This window comes from Bos taurus, chromosome 6, assembly GCF_002263795.3.
Source record: "Bos taurus isolate L1 Dominette 01449 registration number 42190680 breed Hereford chromosome 6, ARS-UCD2.0, whole genome shotgun sequence".
In the NCBI taxonomy this organism is placed as follows: Eukaryota; Metazoa; Chordata; class Mammalia; order Artiodactyla; family Bovidae; genus Bos; species Bos taurus.
This window is the reverse complement of record NC_037333.1, coordinates 71,587,450-71,613,482: the sequence shown is the minus strand read 5'-3', so window position 1 is coordinate 71,613,482 and position 26,033 is coordinate 71,587,450. Positions and strand designations below refer to the sequence as shown.

General features: G+C 41.2%; 1 protein-coding gene across 1 annotated transcript in view; it reads right to left on the bottom strand.

Annotated features, from left to right (window-relative positions):
• Nucleotides 1–26,033, bottom strand: part of CRACD (capping protein inhibiting regulator of actin dynamics) — a 276,452-nt gene that overhangs the window by 119,684 nt on the left and 130,735 nt on the right. Inside the window, exon 2 of the mRNA NM_001101941.2 lies at nucleotides 8,810–8,957. The gene's annotated coding sequence lies outside the window, so the exon portion shown is untranslated. The remainder of the gene's footprint in view (nucleotides 1–8,809; nucleotides 8,958–26,033) is intronic.

The window sequence follows — 26,033 nt, the reverse complement described above, 5'->3', positions numbered from 1 at the left end:
TTGCTAAGTGACATCCTCATCTGTGTAACCATCAGAATTATAAATTGGGGTTCCAGTAAGTGACATTCTCATCTGTGAAATCATCAGAATTATACATTGGGGTTCCAGTTCTAGGAAAATTCTTAAGTTCTACAACACACTGAAATTTATCATAGATAAATGAAAATAAAATGATACAGGCTCTTAAAATACATGAATATATATAACCAAATAATAAATGCTCCTTTTGGGTAAACGCTCCTTTTGGGGGGTATTTTTCTGCATAGAAAGGACTTTCCGAGGTTTCTTAAAATATATGCCAGTGAAGTTTGGACTAAAGATGCTCTTCTGGTAAATCTTCTGGTGGTGAATATGGTTCTCTTCACTGTTCCCTGGGCCTTGAAACTTCTAAATTTCAGTTCAGGGATGTCTCTGGTGGTCCAGTGTTTAACACTGCCCTCTCACTGCTGAGGGCCTGGGTTCGATCCCTGGTCAGGGAAATAATATCCTACAAGCCACGCAGTGTAGCAAAAAAATAAATTAATTTTTAAAACTTCAGGATTAGAGTCAGTTATGTCAAAAAGTATCAATGTCAACTCTGTGTGCAAGGAAGACTCCGCTTTACTAGTAAAGGGCAGAAGAGGAGCACTTCTGTGCTGATGTTCGCTTCTTGTTTGGTGTGGATTCTGGGCTTCCCTGGTGGCTCAGATAGCGAAGAATCCACCTGCAATGTGGGACACCTGGGTTCGATCCCTAGGTTGGGAAGAACCCCTGGAGGAGGGCATGACAACCCACTCCAGTATTCTTGTTTGGAGAATCCCATGGACAGAGGAGCCTGGCAGGCTATAGTCCATGGGGTTGCAAAGAGTTGGACACGACTGAGTGATTAAGCACAGCATTAGGCTCTTTACGAGCAGAAAGTCTCTCCATGTTGGGTCTCTGTAAGTGTCCACCCCAGAGCAGTACAGGCATTCTCTGGGTGTGTTTGCTGCAAGGGTGAAAGGATCATTGGAGTGAAATCCTGGCTCCAAATCAAACTCGTTTAGGAAATGAAATTTTGAATATTTAATATTTCAATAAGGAAAAGGAAGATGAAAGCAGGTTGCATTTTAGGGGTGAGGAAATCAACAGACTTTTCTTTTTTTTGGTGGGAGAGGGGCTTTAGGCCCTAGAAGAAACCAGCTTTGTCACCTTCTGGAAAGCCACCGGTACTGTTTCAGTTGTTGTTTAGTCACTCAGCCGCGTCCGACGCTTTGTGACCACATGGACTATAGCCCAAGAGGCTCCTCTGTCCATGGAATTCTCCAGACAAGAATACTGGAGTGATTTGTCATTTCCTTCTCCAGGCGATCTCCCAACCTAGGGACTGAACTCGTGTCTCTTGGCAGGTGGATTCTTTCCCACTGAGACACCAGGGAAGCCCATACTTAATCCCAGTCTTGATCCAAAGCTACTGGCAAATCAAGCAGAATCACTTACTTCGTTTGAAATTTCATTAAAGAAAGAAAAGGGCAGGATTAGAGGATCACCTCCGAAGAAACATTCACGCAGGTGAGACCTCAGGAGACTGGGCACCCCGCTTGTTTGTCTGGCAAACACCTTCTCATCTTTCAAGACAGCTCCCATGACGCCTCCAGGAGGCCCGCTGGCTGCCTTTGGCAGCTGTGGACTCTGCCCCATGTGCTTCCAAGCACTGTGCAAAATTCACTCAAATATCACTAACTGTATTTTATCCAGTTACGTATTTACATATCTGAATTCAATTCAATAAATTTCTGCTAGGGCAATGCTATCAATAGATTCAAAGGCTCAAAGGCAGGAAGGACTCTGGCCTTTGGCAGCTACTTCCTACTATGAGAGATGGACAAATACACAGCTGCTTACAGTTCTCTTTAACAGTAGAAGAACAGGAAGCAAAAGAGAGAAAACAAAAAGGGAGTGACCAGGAACTCCTGGGTGGCAGGGTCTCATTTCACATCCTTACTGGAGAAGGCAATGGCACCCCACTCCAGTACTCTTGCCTGGAAAATCCCATGGATGGAGGAGCCTGGTAGGCTGCGGTCCATGGGGTCGCTAAGAGTCCGGCACGACTGAGCGACTTCACTTTCACTTTTCACTTTGATGCATTGGAGAAGGAAATGGCAACCCACTCCAGTGTTCTTCCTTGGAGAATTCCAGAGACGGGGGAGCCTGGTGGCCTGCCGTCTGTGGGATCGCACATAGTCGGACATGACTGAAGCGACATAGCAGCAGTAGCAGCAGCAGCAGCCCTTAAAATATGTTTGTTCCTTGGAAGAAAGCTATGGCAAACCTAGACAGCATATTAAAAAGCAGAGACATCACTTTGCCAACAAAGGTTTGTATAGTCAAAGCTATGGCTTTTCCAGTAGTCATGTGCAGATATGAGAGTTGGACCATAAAGAAGGCACAGCACCAAAGAATTGATGCTTTCGAATTGTGGTGCTGGAAAAGGCTCTTGAGAGTTCCCTGGACAGCAAGGAGATCAAACCAGTCAATCCAAAAGGAAATCAACCCTGAATATTCATTAGAAGGACAGATGCTGAAGCTGAAGCTCCAAAACTTTGGCCACTTGATGCGAAGAGCCCACTCACTGGAAAAGACCCTGATGCTGGGAAAGACTGAGGGCAGGAGAAGAGGGTGACAGAGGATGAGATGGTTGGATGGCATCATCAACTCAATGGACATGAGTTTGAGAAAGCTCCAGGAGATGGTGAATAACAGGGAAGCCTGGCGTGCTGCAGTCCATACGGTCACAAAGAGTTGGACTGAAGAACAACAACAAAAGCCCTCAGCACAAGGTCTGGTTTATAACAAGTTCCTTACAGGTTAATGAAGGGAGGGAGATGGGGAGAGAGGAGAGAAGGAGGGAGGGAGGGAGAGAAGGGAGCGGGAATCAACAAAAATGCTCCACCCCATCCCTGTCATTGCTGGACCCTATCAAATCCATTCAGCTACTCTAAAGTGGAATTTTCAGGCTCCCGGAAGAGATATTTCAGAGCAGGCAGGCAATGATTCAATCTCACCTAGCACATAAAACAGTAAATGATAATCACCACTTGGTGCAGACAAGTCATCATTTGTCCCATATTTAACTGTCATCCCACAGAACACATTAGTAACACCCCCAGGGGGTCTACAGAAAAGAAATTTCATTCGATAAACCACTAGCACCACATCAATTTATTTCTTGGATTCCGCATTATTAGACCAGCCGGCTCTTTTGCTCCCACAAAAGGATTTAACTAGGATTTTCGTCCCCTTAGAACCTTGTCTGCCATCCGGTTCCCCATTTCTCTGCCAGCTTCATCTGTGCAGCTCATCTTGGATTACGTCCGGCAGATGGAGAGAGGCATCTTATTTCAAGCCTCTTCTGTCTGCATCCCAAAGCCCTCTTGGGCAGCCTCTATTTCATCAGGGAGGGAAGAGAGGAGGGAGGATGAGCAGCCTCCCTAAGAGAGGAGAGTGTAAAGTATTTCTCAAATTTTCATCTTCAACAGCTAGTATCATTTTACTCCCTGGGGGGAAACTATGCTTTGTTGTTCAGGCCAGCAATATAATCTCTAGTATCCTGATGCCAAAATATCAATTACAGGTTCATTTGGATAATGGGATAAATTGGTGTCCAGACCACTACACAAGACATAAACTGGAGATGCTGCTGGAAGGGACCGAACCTCAAGATAGATGTGAATAAGGTAAAGTCCAATTCTTCATACCCTTGCAAAGTCAGTAACTTCATTCTCAACTGTTACTTGTCTCATAAGCTCACCAGCAACCAAGGTGAAGTAGATATTTCCGAAGAGGTCTTCTTAGGTCCTAATTAGAGATTTTAATTTTCCCAGAGCATTTCAGCTATCCAAGGGCAATGCTAGGAGCAGACTGAAAGAAATAAATGACTTGTAACAGAAAACAAATGCTTCACCAGACACAGAAAGAATATTGCATGATTCCCTTTATATGACATAGCTAGCACAGGAAAACCCCTAGAGCCTGGTGGCTCAGATGATAAAGAATCTGCCTGCAATGCAGGAGACCTGGGTTCAATCCTTGCATTGGGAAGACCCCCTAGAGAAGGGAATGGCTACCAACTCCAGTATTCTTGCCTGGAGAATCTCGTGGATAGAGGAGCCTGGCGGTCTACAGTCCAGGGGGTTGCAAAGAGTCATTTCTAGTGTTTGTCACCCTTTAGTCTTTCTTATAGAAACTCCAGTGTTTTGCCATAATGTCTGTTTCAGGGAAGTAATTTTAATTATTGACCCCTGACTTGCTCGGTCCTTCATCATCATCACCAGCAGCAGCAGCAGCAGCTGCAGGAAGAGCAGCAACTGTTCACCTGCAGTTCCCTGTGTGGCTGGAGAATCACAAGTGGACCGGGTGCCCCTGTGTTCATGAGCCCTCTGCCCCCTGCCAGAACTGTGTGACCAAGCAGTGCTCTGGGGAGTGGCCTTCTGTGGTGGTGACATCAAAGGCCAGGGGTCATTTTCGTTTAGTATTAAAATATGAAGACACTGCTCTTTCCACACACTTTCAGGATCACAGATAATCAATTTTAACAAAGAGTAGAAGCATCTTTGGAGAAGGAAATGGCAACCCACTCCAGTGTTCTTGCCTGGAGAACCCCAGGGACAGAGAGGAGCCTGGTAGGAGGCCCACCTATGGGGTTGCACAGAGTCGGACACGACTGAAGCAACTTAACAGCAGCAACAGCAGAAGCATTTTTGGAAGAAAGGCAGTTTTCCCCCACTTCTTTCTGATACTAAGAAGAACATATGCTTCCACACACAGATCCAAAGCAGTCGGCTGTTAAATGGAAAGAAAAGTCCCAGAATGTAGGGGGAATAAAAATACTGAGTTGAGGTAAAAAGCAGGGAATTTGAAAAGAAACTTGTAGACTATGTAACAACAAAAAAAACCCAGCTACTGATCATATTTGGGAAAAGCAGGTATGGGACTGCCCAGTCTTACCCAACAACTTCCTTCTTGGGGCCCCACCCCGTGCAGTTAGGCCCATAGAATATCAGGCCTCCCTAACGCTCACCCGATCAATTTTCTAAACCACTCAGTTAGTCTCCCACTAGACTTGTTGATACAGCTCTGATCTTTTGACCTTATGACTTCTTTTTTTCAACCACAGTTTGGTCTCATCTCCTAGACTTATTGCTTAGCCTTGAACATTGGATTTCCTAGACCACAATTTAGACATTCCTCTGGGACCCCTGCCTCTGAAGACTTCATGTGTTCAGCCTGGCCAGGGGATGTTGAAACCAAGTCCCCCCGAAACTGAGTTTCTTTGCTGAGTTTATGATTAACCCCTTTATCCAAAACTTTGCTTCCTTTCTTTTCCCGAACCTGTTCCCCTCAAGATTGAGGAGTATCAAAAAAAAGTGGAAACCCTAAAAAAGCCCCTGTGTACCTGTACTTTGAAGTAAAAGGCTTTTGCTTTAGTTTCCCAGGCCTCCCTTGAGTCTCTAAAGGCTAACTCAAGAGTTAATGATAAGGAAATGTGAAGATATAGAAACAAAGAAGAGCTGTTGGGCCAGGAAATTGCTAATAATTTAGAATATAAATCTGACACATTGCAGACTCATCAAACTGAAGGTTCCCTGAAAGATACAGATAAAGGCCTGATACAGGTTCCTAGGTTGTTTTTACAGGAAGCTCCAGATGAAAACTGACCACAAGAACATAGACCCCAGACCAGTTGAAACCAAAAGGCTAATAAAGCTTGATGCCGACCAATGAAACTCCACCTTGATGCCAACCAATCCGAGAATTGTGTGCTGATCACATACCCTGGGGTCCCTGCCTTCACGCTGCTTTTAAAATCCCTTCTGAAAAGCTGCCAGGGAGTTCAGGTCTTTCGACCACGAGCTGCCTGTTCTCCTTGCTTGGTGCCCTACAATAAATGCTGTATTTCCCCTCATGAGAACCTGGTGTGAGATTTGCTTTACTGCATAAGGGTGAGTGGACCCAAGTTTGGTTCCATAGCAATGTCACTGCTCACTGTGACTCATCATGGAAAAGCGTTCAGTTCAGTTTTGCCGTATCCTTCTTTTTCTTGGTGTTTCCCTTAGTCTTAAGACTGAGCATAAACAAGGTTCTAGAGTTGATTTCAGGCTTACCAATGGCTAGATAAGCTTTATGTCAAGAAGAAATGCTTAAATATAATGAGAAAGCAAAATATATTAAATGCTTTCAAAATCCCCTAATTTTATTGCAATATGCCAACTGACTCAGAGAGTTGTATTTTTTTTTTTTCCTTTGTTTTGTGAGAAAAAAACATGCGGTCCTGTCACAAAATGTTCTACGTGCCACAGAAATTGTAACAATATTTTCCTGGGAAAAAATCCTGAAGGAGGGAAAAAGCATCTGTTTCCTATGTTTATCATGCTATGGAATGAAATGCAAAATGGGGAGTGGGCTATGGAGGGGCACCTATTTTCCCGTTGACAGGAATGCTGAGGTAGAGTATTAATTGTGAGCTATCTTAGGGTTAAGCAGTAGGGATGAGGACCACAATGTGCGTATGTGTGTAATTGCTGCCCTCGACCTGCGCAGTGCTCTGTCATCTCCATCCTTACGTCACTGTCACAGCATGGTAAAATTGCACTGATAAAAGCACTGATATGTCCATGATAAAAATAGCACTGACCAGGCTCTTCTGCTTACTGGCTCTGACCTTGGCCAAGTCATTTAAGCTTTCTGAGCCTGTTTCTCTACTTGCAAGATGGGAATAATAATGAGTATTACATATTATTTAAGGTGCTGTTATGGTTGAATGTGTCCCCCCAAAGCATGTATTGAATTCCTAACCCCCAGTACCTCAGAATGTGGACTTATTTGGTAATAGGGTGATTGCTGATGTCATAGTTAAGATGGCGTCATACTAGAGCGGTACCCAGTCTTTCTGGCACCAGGGACTGGTTTCATAGAAGACAACTTTTCCATGAACCATGGTGGGTGGGGGGGATGGTTTCAGGATTGACTCAAGCACATTTCATTTATTGTGTACTTTATTTCTAGTAGTATCATTGTATCAGCTCTGCCTCAGATCATCAGGCATTGGATCCCAGAGACTGTAGACTCATGGGTTAGACTCTTAATGTCTGGATTCCTTAAAAAGAAAGGACCACCAAGGGAAGACGCAAACATTTAGGGAGTATGTCACATGCCTACAGAGGCAGAGACTGGAGTGATGCAGTTCAGGCCAAGGAACGCCAGCCAGTGACTGCCACCACCATGACACCCTCCCATCCCATGGGAGGGAGCATGACCCTACCTTCATTTGGAACTTTCGCAGAACCAAAAGACAATAAATTTCTGTTGTTTTAAGCCACCCGTTTGTGGTCTTTTGTTATAGCAACACTCGGAAACTGATACAGTGGTGGAGGTACAGTTTACTTATTGTGCGTGTGTGTATTTTAATTGCAGAGGAAAGACTTAGAATAAACCAGAGAGACAAGAAGAAGACAAGGTAACTTTTCTTATGTACCTAAACCGAGGAAATGACATTATTTCCTCTAGAGCTGACATTGCTACTCTCTCTCCCACCCACTCTACTCTAGCTCACAGGCCTCCTGGCAATGTCTGGGACATCACCATGTTCCCTTGTCAGGAGCTTCGTATTAGCTCCTTCTCCACTTGGAACACACCAGGGCTAATCCCAGAATTCCTGTCTTTCCTCCACCTCACTTAACCCCAAAATCTATTTTCCTACCCACCCAGCATATTTCCACTTCCCCTTACCTGGCTCTGCTTTTTCTTTTTTCCATATTCTTACTGGCTTCTAATATCCTGATTACTTTTAATTTATTTCTCTATTGTGTACATTATTTATTATTTGTTTCTCTCCATGCTAGAATAGGCTCCATGAGGGCAGGGATCTTCACCTGTTTCATTCATGATGGGAATTAGCACCTAGAATAGTACCTAATTCATAAGACATGCTCAACAAAGATTTTGTTAATCCATTATTTATTTTTAATTAGGCACTTTGTCATTATAGAAACTGTACATGTCATCAAAAACATTAGAAAAAATTAAGAACTTCAAGTTCCTTCCATCCAATATCTCCCCAATCATTATAAAACCAAATGGTTTTTATCTGCTTTTAAGCGATTCCCTAAGGAATCCTGGTCTCTTGAGAAAAAATGTCATGGGAGGTATAACACCCACTTTCCAAGGCTTGGTGTATGCGTTAAACAACACTGAATATAATGCTTGTTGTAACAAATAATACAGGTAGTTATTTTCTCATCTTTGATCTTGTCTTTAACTTCCACCCTTTCCTCCAAGTTTCTAAAAGTAGGTGACAGATACCAGCAGATGCTGTTTTTACTGGGGGGCAGGTGTGAAATGCCTTCCATTCCAGGCACTCAGGACAAAGCCCTCAGTTTACAGTACCAAGCTCAACAGACCAAATGTACCATGAGTCACAGGGCCGCTAACTTATTCCATAGAATTTTATAACAGCAGCAGATAATAGTAATTAACAATAAACAATAACAGTTTTAGTTTTATATTATACTCTCCCATTGGCAAAGCATTTTCATATGAAATTTTTTCTTACAGATAAAAGAACTGGAGCTCTGAGAATTTAAATGACTTGTCCAAATTTACACAGATGGTGAGTAAAAGAACTGATAATTAAATCTAGAATTAGAAGACCATCAATGACAAGGATCTTTTTACTTGATATTTAGTGAAATGCATACCATCCATGTCAAGTCCCACTCACAATAAATGAAATATTCTTTAGTATTTTCTTTGTGAGCTACTTCTTTCCCCATCCTCTAAACAAATCACTTACCTCTCTGAATAGCTATACGTCCTTTCCTTGTAGATAGCTCTTCTCCAAAATTTTCTTCTTGTAAAAAGAAGAATTTATCCTCAGTGGTAAGTGTGCCCAGAAATAGGGTACATTGTTGAGAAAGCCTGGGAATCACTGCTCTTGTGACCTGTTGAAAAAAGAAAATCATGAGCTTTATATCTTCAGTTCTCTCTGAAGACATCTTTAAAATGAATCTCTTTTCCATTCCCTGGCAAAAGTCATTACAAAAGAGGTTTTTTATTGCTTGTTTTTTTTCTTGAGATTTCCAATTAGGTTTAGTGATATTAAATTTGCATTCTTTAGCCTAAATTTATTCTAAGGCCTTAAAAGCACTTATTATAAACTGTTTCCACTTTCGAAGAGGCTGAAAGGATCATGTTCATGAATACTGAGGCTCCCATCCTTCTTATACACAGAATTCTCATGTTTATTTTTCATGGTAATTCAGCTAAAATTCAAGGAGCTAGAAGACACAAATTCAGTCTCGTGAAGGCAGTAATCATTAGACTATTTCCTTCCCTAGAAATAATGAGGGCACCTTTTTATTCAAGTACCAACTGCAGCGTTAACTAGGTTAATGGGCTCCCTGTGAGTAGGGCACACACAATCCCTTTAAATACACTGGAAGGGAAATGACTTAATGACTGGAGATGTTGACTGGAAAGGAGGTGGGAAATGTTCAGGAACAACTCCAGGTTTATATATGCCCTTCACAAACCCCAGGAAAAGAAGACAACATTCTGGGGCAATGACACAGAAAGAAATTGCTTCAATTCTCAGGATGACAATGGCCACTGGGAGGAGTTCACAGTGTGGGCTTAGAGAAGGATTCCCAGTTATGGCTAAGAGGGAAAGCTTGAATCAGACCAACTTTCATTGAAACAGCTAGAAAAGCTAGACGGAATTATTTTTAAAGGCTATTGGAAGGTACTGGAGTACTACCAAGGCAGACAGGACATGGGAGGGCAAGAACTTAGGGAGAAGGGAAATAAAAATGAGGTACTACTTTTCCTCTGAAGAAATCTACTGGTTTTTTTTTTTTACTTATTCATTTATTTTACTTATTATTTAGTGCTGGGTCTTCGTTGCTGGCTAATTCTCTAGTTGCAGTGAGCAAGGGCTACTCTTGCTGCAGAGCACAGCTCTAGAGCATGTGGGCTTCAGTAGCTGAGGCACATGGGCTCAACAGTTGAGGCTCCTGGCTCTAGAGCACAGGCTCAATAGTTGTGGCACATGAGCTTAGCCGCCCTGGAGCATGTGGGGTATTCCTGGATCAGGGATCAAACCTGTGTCTTCTGCATTGGCTGGAGGATTCTTTACCACTGAGCGACCAGGGAAGCCCTTGAAATCTACTGATCTTTAAGAGGCGCAAGACAAAACTGCTGAGAAGCCAAGCAGCTGCTTATAGACAACATGAAGTGAGGAGACCTTTTAATAGGCTGACAAAGTTGAGGAGACCCCAAAGTAAAGGGAAGTCCAGAGAAGCAAGTTCCACATTCTTTCTCTCTATGCATTTGCTTATTGATAGACAATGTAAACCAAGCAGAAAACAGCAGCTAAGAGGCTGGGGAGTTAAACAGCGCATTTGATAGTTCAATGATGTTGGAGGAATGAAAAGTAGAGTTCAGGGCCCACTGATAAAGGAAAAGTCCAGGTCAATATCCCACGCTTTCAGTTAGGATGCTTTAAAGGGCTACAGCTTCGGAGAGGGCAATGGCACCCCATTCCAGTGCTCTTGCCTGGAGTATCCCACGGACGGAGGAGCCTGGTAGGCTGCTGTCTATGGGGTCGCACAGAGTCGGACACGACTGAAGAGACAGCAGCAGCAGCAGCAGCTGCGAAGGGCTACATCCTAGAATGAAGGCCTTAAAAATACAACTGAAGCCTTCAATCAGTTCAGTCCCTCATTAGATTAAAGAGGTCTGTGTTACTCCAACTGCCTATCAGAAGCAAATGTAAGCCTTTGGAGAAAGATACCATCATCCATAGCATCTATGACTTTTTATACATGTGGATACTTAGTCACCCAGTCATGTCTGACTCTTGGCAACCCTAAGGACTGTAGCCTGCCAGGCTCCTCTGTCCATGGAATTTTCCAGGCAAGAATACTGGAGTGGATTGCCATTTCCTCCTCGAGGGGATCTTCCCCACCCAGGGATCAAACCAGAGTCTCCTGTGTCTTCTGCATTGCAAGTGGATTCTTTACCCACTGAGCCATTATGTATCACGGAAGCTTATACATAAAGTCCTACATTCATTCAACAATTACTAGGCAACAATTTCTCTTTCAAGAAAAAAAGAGACAGTGAAAACTGCACTCAACAACTGTGATTACATAGTGCTTAAAGAACACACATTAACGTTTATGGAAATTAACCACATGTGGATCACAAAAGTTTCAAGAAATTTCAACAAATGGAAACGATAGAGTACTTTTCTGAACCTATTATTTTGAAGTAAAATAGATTCACAGGAAACTACAAAAATAATATCATTTTTAAGTTAAAGTAAAATTTACATTCAGTAAAACACTGGTTTTAAGTGTATAGTTTGATACATTTTGACAAAGAAATCAAATTGTGCAATAACAAAATAAAAATACAGAGGCTTTCCATCATTCCAGAAAGTTCCCTCAGGTGACTTTTAATCAATCTCCACATCCCAAAGGCAAGCACTGTTCTCATTGCTATTACCAGAGATTACTTTTGCCTGTTTTAGAGCTTTAAAAAACAAAAATGGGCTCATATGGTATGTCAGTTAGTTAGTTAGTTCAGTCACTCAGTCGTGTCCGACTCTTTGAGACCACACGAATTACAGCATGCCAGGCCTCCCTGTCCATCACCAACCCCCAGAGTTCACTCAAACTCATGTCCATTGAGTCAGTGATGCCATCCAACCATCTCATCCTCTGTTCTCCCCTTCTCCTCCTGCCCTCAATCTTTCCCAGCATCAGGGTCTTTTCCAATGAGTTAGCTCTTTGCATCAGGTGGCCAAAGTATTGGAGTTTCAGCTTCAACATCAGTCCTTCCAATGAATACCCAGGGCTGATCTCCTTTACCACGGACTGGTTGGATCTCCTTGCAGTCCAAGGGACTCTCAAGAGTCTTCTCCAACACCACAGTTCAAAAGCATCAATCCTTCAGCACTCACCTTTCTTTATAGTCCAACTCTCACATCCATACATGACTACTGGAAAAACCATAGCTTTGACTAGATGGACCTTTGTTGAAGAAGTAATGTCTCTGCTTTTTAATATTCTAAGTTGGACATAACTTTCCTTCCAAGGAGCAAGCGTCTTTTAATTTCATGGCTGCAATCACCATCTGCAGTGATTTTGGAGCCCCAAAAATAAAGTCAGCCACTGTTTCCACTGTTTCCCCATCTATTTCCCATGAAGTGATGGGACCAGATGCCATGATCTTAATTTTCTGAACGTTGAGCTTTAAGCCAACTTTTTCACTCTCCCCTTTCACGTTCATCAAGAGGCTCTTTAGTTCTTCTTCACTTTATGCCATAAGGGTGGTGTCATCTGCATATCTGAGGTATTGATATTTTTCCTGGCAACCTTGACTCCAGCTTGTGCTTCTTCCAACCCAGAATTTCTCATGATGTACTCTGCATATAAGTTAAATAAGCAGGGTGACAAGATAAGCCTTGACATACTCCTTTACCTATTTGGAACCAATCTATTGTTCCATGTCCAGTTCTAGTTGCTTCCTGACCTGCATACAGGTTTCTCAATAGGCAGGTCAGGTGGTCTGGTATTCCCATCTCTTTCAGAATTTTCCACAGTTTATTGTGATCCACACAGTCAAAGGCTTTGGCATAGTCAATAAAGCAAAAAAGATGTCCTTTTCATTATAGGGGACTGGAATACAAAAGTAGAAAGTCAAGAAACACCTGGAGTAACAGGCAAATTTGGCCTTGGAGTACAGAATGAAGCAGGGCAAAGGCTAATAGAGTTTTGCCAAGAGAACACACTGGTCATAGCAAACACACCCTCTTACAACAACACAAGAGAAGACTCTACACATAGACATCACCAGATGGATGACACCGAAATCAGATTGATTATATTCCTTGCAGCCAAAGATGGAGCTCTCTACAGTCAGCAAAAACAAGACCAGGAACTGACTGTGGCTCAGATCATGAACTCCTTATTGTCAAATTCAGACTTAAATGGAAGAAAGTGGGGAAAACCACTAGACCATTCAAGTATGACCTAAATCAAATCCCTTATGATTATACAGTGGAAGTGAGAAATAGATTTAAGGGACTGGATCTGATAGATAGAGTGCCTGACGAACTATGGACGGAGGTTCATGACGTTGTACAGGAGACAGGGATCAAGACCATCCCCAAGAAAAAGAAATGCAAAAAGGTAAAATGGCTGTCTGAGGAGGCCTTACAAATAGCTGTGAAAAGAGAAGTGAAAAGCAAAGGAGAAAAGGAAAGATATACCCATTTGAATGCAGAGTTCCAAAGAATAGCAAGGAAAGATAAGAAAGCCTTCTTCAGCAATCAATGCAAAGAAATAGAGGAAAACAATAGAATGGGAAAGACTATAGAGATCTCTTCAAGAAAATTAGAGATACCAAGGGAACATTTCATGCAAAGATGGGCTCGATAAAAGACAGAAATGGTATGGACCTAACAGAAGCAGAAGATATTAAGAAGAGGTGACAAGAATACATAGAAGAACTGTACAAAAAAGATCTTCACAACCCAGATAATCACAATGGTGTGATCACTCACCTAGAGCCAGACATCCTGGAATGTGAAGTCAAGTGGGCCTTAGGAAGCATTACTACGAATAAAGCTACTGAAGATGATGGAATTCCAGTTGAGCTATTCCAAATCCTGAAGATGATGCTGTGAAAGTGCTGCACTCATATGCCAGCAAATTTGGCAAACTCAGCAGTGGCCACAGGACTGGAAAAGGTCAGTTTTCATTCCAATCCCAAAGAAAGGCAATGCCAAAGAAGGCTCAAACTACTGCACAATTGCACTCATCTCACACGCTAGTAAAGTAATGCTCAAAATTCTCCAAGCCAGGCCTCAGCAATACATGAACCGTGAACTTCCAGATGTTCAAGCTGGTTTTAGAAAAGGCAGAGGAACCAGAGATCAAATTGCCAACATCCACTGGATCATTGAAAAAGCAAGAGAGTTCCAGAAAAACATATAGTATGTACTGGCTTTATTTACTCAGCAGAATGTCTTGAGATTCATCTACACTGTTGAATGTATCAATAGTTCACCCTTCTTTATTGCTAAGCAATAAGTCCACTGTGTGAAAATATCATAACTTTTTAATATATTCCCTCATAAATGGGTATTTGGCTGTTTCCATTTTGAGGCTACTATGACTAAAGCTATTATATTCTTACCTGTCTCTTTACGAATAAATATTTTCATTCCTGTTGGGTAAATACCTAGGAGTGGACATGCTAGGTTATAGAACTGGTGAATGTAACCTTATAAGAAACTGCCAAGCATTTTCCCCAAATAGCTGTATCATTTTATACTCCCATCAGTAACACATGAGAGTTCCAGTTTACACAGACTCATCAACATTTGGTGTCAGCAGACTTTTAGTTTGTGCCATTCCAGTGTGAGGTCGTGATATGCATTTCTTTGGTGGCTAATTATAGTTTTTTGCATATCTTTCTGCACAGTGTCTGTTCAAGTCTTTAGTCCATTATTTTCAAATTGTGATTTTTTTTTTTAAGCCTGAAATTGCATCTTTTTATTCACCTATTTTAAGAGCTGAAACAAAATGGTACTGAGTGGTTTTTTAAAATTACTTATAGGAGTTCAATTTATATCGATGCCAGTCTTTTGTCAGACACATGTATTGTTTATATTTTCTCTGAGCCTGTGGTTTGCCTCTTCAATTTCTAATAGTCTTTTGATGAGCACAAGTTTTTAATGCTGATAAATCCTAATTTATCATTTTTTCTTTACATTAGTGCTTTTGGCATCCTTTAAGAAATCTTTCCCCGCTTCAAGGTTTAAAAGATATTCACCTACTTTTTTTCCAAGAAGTTTTACAGTTTTAGCTTTATGTTTATGCCTATGACCTATCTCAAAATAATTTTTGTTTGTGGTCTAAGGAAGGAGTATGTGGTTCATTTTCCCCCAACTTATTCCCACAGCATTTGTTGAAAAGACTTTCTTTTTCTCATTAAACTGTCATAATACATTCGTTGAAGATTAACTGACATATATTAAAGTGAAAGTAGTAGTCACTCACTTGTGACACACTTGTGACACGTGTCCGACTCATTGTGACACTGTGGAGTGGAGCCCACCAGGCTCCTTTGTCCATGGAATTCTCCAGGCAAGAATACTGGCGTGGTTTGCCATGCCCTTCTCCAGGGGATCGAACCCAGGTCTCCCCCACTGCAGGCAGATTCTTTACCATTTGAACTACCTGGGAAGCCTGACATATATTATAGCGTGTTTTCAATGTTTCATGTTTTCTTTAGTCCATCCTAAAGGAAATAAATCCTGAATATTCATTGGAAGGACCGATGCTGAAGCTGAAGCTCCAATACTTTGAACCACTTGATGCAAAGAGCTGACTCTTTAGAAAAGACCCTGATGCTGGGAAAGACTGAAGGAAGGAGGAGAAGGGGACGACAGAGGAAGAGATGGTTGGATGGCATCACCGACTCAACAGACTTGAGTTTTAGCAAGCTGCATGAAATGGTGAAGGACAGGGAAGCCTGGTGTGTTGCAGTCCATGGGGTTGCAAAGAGTTGGACGTGACTGAGCTTCTGAACAACAATAGCATGTTTTCAATTAAGCTAGAAATCAACACAAAAATGCTAACGAGAGAATTCTCAAATGTTTGGAAATGAAGCAGTACACATTAAGTAGCACAGGTCAAAGAAGAAATCACAAGAGTAATTAGAAAAAATTTAACTAAAGCAATAAAAAATGATGACAAATAAAAACTAGTGAAGCTAAGCTATATTTTAAAAGAAGGTTAGAAATCAATCATTTATATATCCATATCAAAGAATTAGAAAAAGAACAAAGAAATAAATCCAAGGAAAGAAAGAGGAAATAAACAATAAGAAAAAAAATTAATGAACTAGACAGAAAACAATTAAGAGTAGAGAAAAATCAACAAAGGCAAAAAGTCGGTTCTTTGAAAAAGATTAGTAACACTAAACCTTCAGCTGGTCCTCAAAAAGCAGAGTCAAAGCCTTTCACCCCCTCCCTATGACCTAAAAATCTTCTCCCTACCACACTGATTTCACACTGATTAAGTCTTATTTCCTATTGTTGGTCCCAAAGACACAGGGTCTATTTTGCCTGTAAGACTTCTGTGTTCATTCCTTACAGAGAAACAAATAGAGAAAAACAGAAATAAACACAAGGAGGTTCCAGAATTTCTAAGATGAGCTCTCTGTCAGCAACTCTGTGAAGTTAAAACAACGGTGGCCTGAAGAAACCTCAGCTTCTAAGATGTGAAACCGTCAATACAAGTATTTGAAACACTGCTTTACATCCATGATCATTAAGAATGAACTTCATTCTAAGTGCCTTAAAAAGGCAATGAACAACAATATAAAGCCAGTGTGATTAGCAAGACATTTTACAATTAAGTCTACAAAATGTGAATACAAATCTATTTTCCCCTGATACTAAGGCACTATGATACTCAATATTAGTAATAATTATGTTCAAACAAAAGATAAGTCACACATCATCTGTGAAATATTTGTTCTCCCTCCCTCTGTATAAAATGATTTTATAAATGATACACAAAAATCAACCAACAGTATTAATAACTTTCTGATAATTAATGCACAGATGAAAAATTGGCAATAAATCTAATTCATTTCTTAGTCAATAGTTAAAATGTTGGTGAAAATTTGAGGAAATATTTTTAAACTACTTGAGATGCAAAATGGATCATACTATTGATGAAAATACAGAAAACACTGTCTCAATGATGAAATCTATAAAGAACTATTTTTTAGTGAGCCACTAAAGAAAGAAAGGCAGAAGAAATATACATTCTAATAATAAATGACTTCTTGAATTTTAAAAAAAACAACTGTTTTATGAAGAGCCTGTACAAATTGATGGAGTAAAGAAACGAGTCCAGGAAAAGATAACACCAGCTGTGAAAGGCATTCATTGCATCATTCAGAGGCAAGCTATTACAGAAAAGAAGTTGACTCCAGAAAAACACCAAGTGCTACAGAATGTCACTGGCATTGTTAATTTAGTAGAATCATTGTGCAATCTCGTCATAACATGGAACTGAGCATGAAAATCTTTTATACTACACAGTGGTTCCTTGCTTATTTCACACCATCACACCAAGACTTGTCAAATATCAATTTGACTTATACTTGTTCTTTTACAAGTAAACATGTGATCTAAAATATCCTGACTGCTCCAGTGAAAGCAACTGTCAACTGTTTGCTTCAAAAGATATGCTTTTGGTGAAGAAACAAAAAGAGAACATGCTTATTCTTTTTATCTTTCCAAAAATTTTTCTAAACAGTGATCCAGGTTATAAGCTAGTTGTCATTTAATTTTCTGATACAGTTGAGGCTTTAATAATGAGTGGTAAATAATTACTTTTCAAGGAAACTGACTCTGAAAAGAATATTTTGAAAATGGGTGTTTGGAGAGTTTTCCATCAGGTGATTTTTGTTGTTGACGAAAATGATGGAAGTCATCACCTTTAGGAGTCATCATTGAATCCTCTTTCTCACACTTCCCACAATTGTTCCAAACCTAATTTTTCTCTTCTGACAGCTAACTGGTAACACTTTTAAAATACATCAATCCAAAAAAAAAAAAAAACATCAGGACCACAACCACTCTTATCAGCTCTGATGCTCCCAGGCTAGTCCTGACTACTATCGTCTCACTCCTAGATTACAGCAGCAGCGTCGTGTTGACCTGCCTGTGTATACTTCCCCAATTCCTTCACTACACCACTGCCCCCAGCAGCGAGTCACCCTCACTCTTCTGCTCAAAACCGTCTGACGGTTTCTCACATGTCTCTGAGTAAAAGCCAAATTCCCTACAATGGTCTACAAAGTCCCTACATGATTGGACCATCACACCCACCTCCAGCCCCGATGGACCTATGCCTCAAAGAGGCCAGGCACACGTGGTCTTGGGTTTTGCACTGGCTGCTCCCTTTGCCTGGGGAATATTTCCCCAGATATCCTCCCTTACCTCCTTCAGATTTTTACTGAAATATCACTTTCCCATGTGGCCTTCCCTGGTCCCCATCTAAAACAGTAACTATTCCCAACACTTCACATTCCCTTTCATTGCTTTGCTTTTTTCTTTAACGTTTATCATCATCTAACAAATTTTAATTACACGTGCTTATCTGTTATTGTCCATCTCCCTTTCTCACTGAATGAGGGGAGGAATTCTGTCTGTTTTGTGTTCAGTGTTCTAGCTCCAAGATCTGTAACAATGCCTAGCAATAACACTTGAATATGTGAATACCTGATGCGGAAAGAATAAGGAGTTTATAGAAATCTTCATATCTGCACACTTTAAAAACTTGGAAACAGCATTTTCTAAATCTTCCGAATGAATTTTAACGAATTTTGAACTCCTTCTTAGAAATATAAAAATGTAATATGCTTTGTAAGGATGATTGAGTGGGAAAAATAACAATTACTAGCTGAACTGAAACAAAAACTTTGGCATTGTTGGTGAATGCAATGGAAAAAATATATATTTTGATTTACTAAGTGCAGCCAATGATGTCATTCTTCTATTTGGATCAATTCCTCTTTATGAATTACCTTTTTTGGCTATTAAAACTCAATTACCAAAATAAAATGAACTTACAACCACATCATTAAATGTATCACACAGGGTTACATCAAAACAAAGCAAAAAATGATATATATTCAATTACTGTGCTCTCACAAAGCAAAGGGAATTTTTCTGAAATGTTAATCAATAAAACATCTACTTCTGCTTTACTGACTACACGAAAGCCTATGATTGTATGGATCACAACAAACTGTGGAAAATTCTTCAAATGATGGGAATACCCGACCACCTTACCTGCCTTTGAGAAACCTGTATGCAGGTCAAGAAGCAATAGCTCGAATCAGACACAGAACAACGGACTGGTTCAAAACTGGGAAAAGAGTAGGTCAAGGCTGTACATTGTCATCTTGTTATTTAATTTATATGTAGAATACATCATGTGAAATGCCAGGCTGCATAGAGTACAAGCTGAAATCAAGATTGCTGGGAAAAATACCAATAACCTCAGATATGCAGATGATCCCACCCTCATGGTAGAAAGCAAAGAGGAACTAAAGAGCCTCTTGATAAGAGTGAAAGAGGAAGAGTGAAAAAGCTGGCTTGAAACATCAACATTCAAAAAACTAAGATCACGGCATCTGGTCCCAGCACTTCAGAGCAAATAGATGGGGAAAAGTGGAAACAGTGATAGGTTTATTTTCCTGGGCTCCAAAAATCACTGTGGATGGTAACTGCAGTCATAAAGTTAGAAGACATTTTCTCCTTCAAAGGAAAGCTATGACAAACCTAGACAGTGTATTAAAAAGCAGAAACATTACTTTGCCAACAAGGTCCATACAGTCAAAGCTATGGTTTTTCCAGTAGTCAGGTATGGATGTGGACCATAAACTAGGTTAAGCACCAAAGAGCTGATGCTTTCAAACTGTGGTGTTGGAGAAGACTCTTGAGAGTCCCATGGACTGCAAGGAGATCAAACCAGTCAATCCTGAAGGAAATCAACCCTGAATATTCACTGGATGGACTGATGGTGAAGCTGAAGCTCCCAAACTTTGGCCACCTGATGCCAAGAGTCACCTCACTGGAAAAGACCTTGATGCTGGGAAAGACTGAAGGCAAAAGAAGAAGCAGCAGAGGATGAGATGGTTAGACAGCATCACTGACTCAATGGACATGAATTTGAGCAAACTCCAGGAGTTAATGGAGGACAGAGGAGCCTGGCATGCTGTAGTCCATGGGGTTGTAAAGCACTGGACACAACTTAGTGACTGAGCAAGAATGACTTGGCCTCTGTCCTCCTTTACACCTTTGGCTCTCACTACCACCAAAATGATTCCAACTCTACAAAGTTTATGTTCCAGCAACACCTGCTGCTGCTGCAACACCTAATTTCTGGTAATTTCTCATGCACACCTCCTGATTCTGGACCCCTCTGCATGGATCTAGGGCTGCCAGGTAAAATGCAGGATGCCCAGTTAAATTTGAACTTCAGATAAACAATAAATAATTTTTAGTATAGGTATGTCCCATGCAATATTGAGGTCTCCTGCATTTTATCCGGCAACACTGTGCCATGGAAACTCACAATGAGGGCACCTAACTCAGGGTGAATTGGAAATGCTTCCCCAGAAAGGTAATGCTTGAAATAATACTTCTCTTCCACTTTTCTTACTGTGTCTAAACTCTTAACAGGATAAAACACTGATAGCAATCTAATATTAATAATCTTGGAGGAGATCTTCATCTACAACTTTTAAGAATAAAAGTACTGGGAGGAACTTTAAGATAATATAGTATCATATTGTATTTGTCAGGATTCATTTAGTTGCATGTAACAGAAACTGACTTAGGCAAGCTTGAGCAAAAAAACTGTAATTATTGTAATTAAAATCTATTATAATTATACTCACAAATTTACACAGAATTTTTGGAATAAATATACAGACTGGCTGCAGAAAACTTGAACCTACCGATCATTTCTCATATCTGCTTCTCTCTTTGTTTCTACTATCTGTTTTTCTCTCTACAGGGTCATTTTTTTCCTGGTATTGTGTCTATTCAGCAGGCAGAAGACCAGTCATGCCACATACTTTAGATCTCTTCTGTTTAATAGTACAGCCCAGATTAAGGTTAAAACCTCTTAATTCCAGTGGACTCTGATTGGGTCCAACTGGGATCCAGTATAATTTGCTATAATCTGAAAGACAGAGTTACAGTGTGTAAAAATGGGTGCCAGGGAGTCATTCCTGGAGAATGGAGGCCAGTGATTTGTAATTCACAAAGAATAAGGAATTGAAGGTACCAGTATTTGGGCAAATACCACAAAGGGCACCTAGCACATACATCCATGTGTGGGCTACACAAAACACTCACATCCACCACCATCATTCTTCCCATCACCACCTACCATGACCCCTACCACCTCCACCACCCGTATCACATGGTGCATATCCTTCTCTCAATCTCCACTCTCGCAATCAAGAAGGTAATGCTTTCCTGGATTTAAGGAAGAGGTAAGGCATCTAAAGACTAGGGTCTTTGTTACTGTATATGCTTTCCCAAAGTATCCTGGAAGTTAGTCTGCCCAATACGATTATCATAAAAGGATAGAAAAAAAGTATCCAGAATCTTTGCTTTCAAAATTATCAGGACATCAAGAGGCTGTAAGTAAACGGTTCACAGTATTTAATGTTCTAAAATAAATTCAAATAAAAAGAAAATAAATTCTAATAAATTAAAATACTTATCCCTTTCTTTAAATTTTGGTTCAAGTTTGCTACAACAAGACTAAAAAACAAACACAACATCTTTCTCAGTCACACTCTAAAAGCAAACATACATACAAACACACACACACCAGTCAAGCTGCAAAGCCATTTTCTGGGCAACAGGGATCAAGAAGAATTATTAATATCAATTTCCCCAGGAAAACAGTGAAAGTAGACAATAGCAGCAACAAAGGCAGTCCTTAAAAATATCTGCTTTCTCTTAACTCTTTATCTGTTAGTGATAACTGAGAGCTAGGTTTAAATAATCACTGAGCAGTACTGTCTAGAAGGCCTCTCATAACCCACCAGATGCTGAAATGAGCTCATCCTCTCTCTTAAAGAATCCCCCCTCCTTCCAGCACCCAAGGATCCAAGCATTGACCAGCAAAGGCAACCCCTGCTCCTCAGTCCTTTGAAGACTCACTCCAGATTTATGATGTTTTTATCATTTTCATGAGTCACTTGAGATGGCATTTACTATACAACATTAACCCAACCTTATGAGTGAAATGTTGCTTATTCTAAAGGAGGCACTCACTTTATGTATAGCTGCTTATCATAGTAGGTGTTTTCTATAAACTTAACATGGACACTGAATTAATGAACACTAAACCACTCCTCCTTGGAGAAGGCAATAGCACCCCACTCCAGTACTCTTGCCTGGAAAATCCCATGGATGGAGGAGCCTGGTGGGCTGCAGTCCATGGGGTCGCTAGGAGTCGGACACAACTGAACAACTTCACTTTCACTTTTCACTTCCATGCATTGGAGAAGGAAATGGCAACCCACTCCAGTGTTCTTGCCTGGAGAATCCCAGGGACGGGGGAGCCTGGTGGGCTGCCGTCTATGGGGTCGCACAGAGTTGGACAGGACTGATGTGACTTAGCAGCAGCAGCAAACCACTGCTCCTAGCAGAAATATAGGGTTAGGTTCCTGAGAGCCCTGTTCGTAACATGTTCAGCAATCAATACAGTGCATCATTTTAGGTGGGTTTCTGTTTAAAGATACCTTATTTAGTATACATTGATTCATTAACATTAAACTCAGGCCAATAGCCTACAACTCATGACTGAATTAAGTTTACCTAAGGCTATGGTTTTTCCAGTGGTCATGTATGGATATGAGAGTTGGACTGTGAAGAAAGCTGAGTGCCGAAGAATTGATGCTTTTGAATTGTGTTGGAGAAGACTCTTGAGAGTCCCTTGGACTGCAAGGAGATCCAACCAGTCCATTCTGAAGGAGAACAGCCCTGGGCGTTCTTTGGAGGGAATGATGCTAAAGCTGAAACTCCAGGACTTTGGCCACCTCATGCGAAGAGCTGACTCATTGGAAAAGATGCTGGGAGGGATTGGGGGCAGGAGGAGAAGGGGACGACAGAGGATGAGATGGCTGGATAGCATCACCGACTCAATGGATGTGAGTTTGAGTGAACTCCAGGAGTTGGTGATGGACAGGGAGGCCTGGCGTGTTGTGATTCATGGGGTGGCAAAGAGTCAGACACGACTGAGAGACTGAACTGAACTGAACACACACATTTCTCCATAAAGCACATTACAGTCTTCCTGCATTTCAGTAATACTGAATATAGCACATTGGCATCATGCTGGGTTAAGTAGCAAAATCACCTCCACCACCATCAAAAACCCCACAAATATGAGAAAACACAGCAATAAATAGACTGTGAAAAGGACACTTGTTTACACAATGAGAGCAGGAACAGTAAGGCCGAACACTGCCTTGTCTGACCTTGGCTGGGAATGTGTATGTTGGACAACTCAAATTTTTTTGCCACTCTGTGTATGTCTGCAAAGGACGACTAAAGTGTCACAAGTACTGATTTAGGGTTATAAATAAATTTTAACTTGTAGGCAAACTGTCAAATAGAGAATCCAAGAATAATGAGGACTGACTGCAGGTATGGTTCCAAGTCTGATATCTGGTTTTCTTCTCTTAAATTTCTTCCCATTTAGACAAAAGGGGTTTGGTGAAGCTCCAAATAAATTTCATGATCCCCAAGCAAGGTTTTAACTGACTGGAACTAGTTTCATGGAAGCTCACTTACTGTGGAGATAGAAATTTACATCTTTTGGGGGGTTTTTTGGCCACGGCATGCAAGATCTTTCCTGACCAGGAATCAAACCTATACCAGGTGCAGTGGAAGTGAGAAGTCTTCACCACTGGACCGCCAAGTAAGTCCCTACAACTCCTCTTTCATCCCAAGTTGAAAACTTAGGTTTCAACCCTCAACCCACCTCTATTCACTTCCTTTCTCACATTCTCAGGGGGAAGCTTAGAGAACCCATGAAATGTGACCAGTTTGCAAATTCCTACACCTGGGTGTTTTCAGACACAAGAACAAAATCAGCAATAATGAGGTCCAAGTATGTTTGATACCATACTCCAGGGACTGCCTGTGATCCTTCACTGGAGCCAGAGTATGTATCTCCAGGTAAACTCCTTTGAACAAACTGGAAAGTGGAAATTTTCCTTCTTCCAGGCCATGCATAGACTGTTTCACAGCCCCTAACTGGCTGTGGGGTCTGCCCCCCAAAAACCAAGTGGTAAGAATCACTTTCCTGCATTTCAAGCTCTCATCCAGCAGTCAGTAAGGCAGGGTGTCAGACCACAACTCCAGGATTCATTTACTTCTTCAAGTCAGGATGCCTATGACCTGCCACTTGAGAGCAGATTGTAACAGAAACAGCAGCTGAATGAATATCTTGGAAGATTTCTGCCCAGACTGGTAACTGTGCTGCTGGTTCTGGCCGGGTAGAATTAGGTTTTTTGAGTGGCTTCAGCTTTGCTGGCAGATGCAGCACAGTCACCTGCAGCAGTGTCTTCTCAGCCCGTTATCAACAGCAACCGGAAGAAAACCCGAGACACCAAATGGCTCTCAGCAGACAGCAGGTCCTGAGTAGTGATACTTCCTCCTTTTCCTCCTGTAAGGCCCCCACCCTGACAGCAGGGGGCAGTAGGAATAATCTGAACTTCAGGCCAGGAGAGCCACAATCCAGTCTTCACTAGATGTGAAATTATATTGTGAAGTTCAAACAAAGGGTATCAGTGACCTCCTTCCCTTTCTCCGCCATCTCCATGCAGTAGCAGGAGGAGAACAGAAATTCTGCTCCTTCATCTCTCGCCTTACCCAACAGAACTGGGAATTCACAGGTACAAAAGCTATAAATAAGGACAATCTAAAGCCATCAGCACATGAAAACATTGTCACAGATGCTCCATGTATAAAAGTCAGGCTCAAGGGTTGGAATCCACCCTTTTCCACCTCCCACATCTTATAATTTTCTAGAATTCCTCTGCACAGAAAACAGGTGGCTAAACTACAAGTTTTAGTGACCTGTAAGGTTGCTGTTACTATTAACTTTAATTAATAGTCTTCCTTTCACTGTTAACTTCAGAGGCAAGTGGACTGTATCCTTTATTTATCTCAGCATTGTTTTAACCACCCCCCAAACCACTCCTGTTCTCACCGTTCTACTCAAACCGCACAGTGACCCCTGAGTCCCAAACAAGTCTCTGCTCAATTCACACGCGTCTCAACGCTCACCACCCTCCAGTCCACAGCTGCTAGTATACGATGCTGCCAACTGGACACCACTATTTGAATTTGTCTGTTTCTTTAGGCTCCTTGAAAACTGTCTTCCCGATTGCTTTTAATCCTCTACATACATTTCCCCCTCCACTGATAAATCTTCAAAGCGAAGAAAATATTACACAGTTTTTCTAACACCTGTAATTTTACTTTTTCATTTCTGTCATTCTCCATGCCTGATTAGTTTTCTTTTTAAATCTTATTGGTTTCCTTCCCTGATGCCTCTTTAATCTGTTCTCCATTAATCCAGGCTGTCATCTACTCAAGCCTGACTTGCTCATTATCCCATTATTCAGTCAGTCTCTCTCTGCTCTGCTCTAAACATTACTGTCAGATTAATTCAGGAAAATCTGCTTGCATTGTTACTCCCAAACATGCAATGACTCCCCATTATTTATTTCAGAATAAATTTCTAGCTGAGTCTGGCATTCAAGACCCCTCACCCCAAAACCTGGCCCCACTTAACCTATCCACTCCAGTTTCTATTACCTAACATCTACCATCCCCCATCACAAATTGCCTGCTCTGGACAAATCAATGTTCCTGCATCCCACAAACATCCAGGGTGAGTCTCAACTCTAAGCCTCCCCTAGTTTCAACAAGCATCAGAGAAAAACCCTTCGTTTTCCCTGGACTTCCACTTTACATTCCCTCTACCACTGTGACTCATGATGACCATTTCCAACAGAGCTAGAGCACACACATATCCCCCAACAGGGAGCCCACCATCGTCAAGGCTAACTGGAGTCTACCACAAAGCATTAGTTCACTCAAAGCAGAACGCATGTGATAGGCAGTGTCAAGCCAACTGATGAAGTCTTCTGTTTATAAAGCTGGTGTCAGGAGCTTATTCTATTAGAAGGTGGAGGAGAAAGAACAGGGAAAAAGAAGGTGTTCTGTTCTGCTACTTGGTGAAAGTATAAACAGAATCTAAGCATCACACCCTGAATTTATTTAATTCTTTGCAGGAAAGTACCTCACCAGATAAATACCTCTGCTGGTTGTTTGAAATACAGATGAGTAAACTAATCTGTTTCTTTATTTGCAGCTTCTA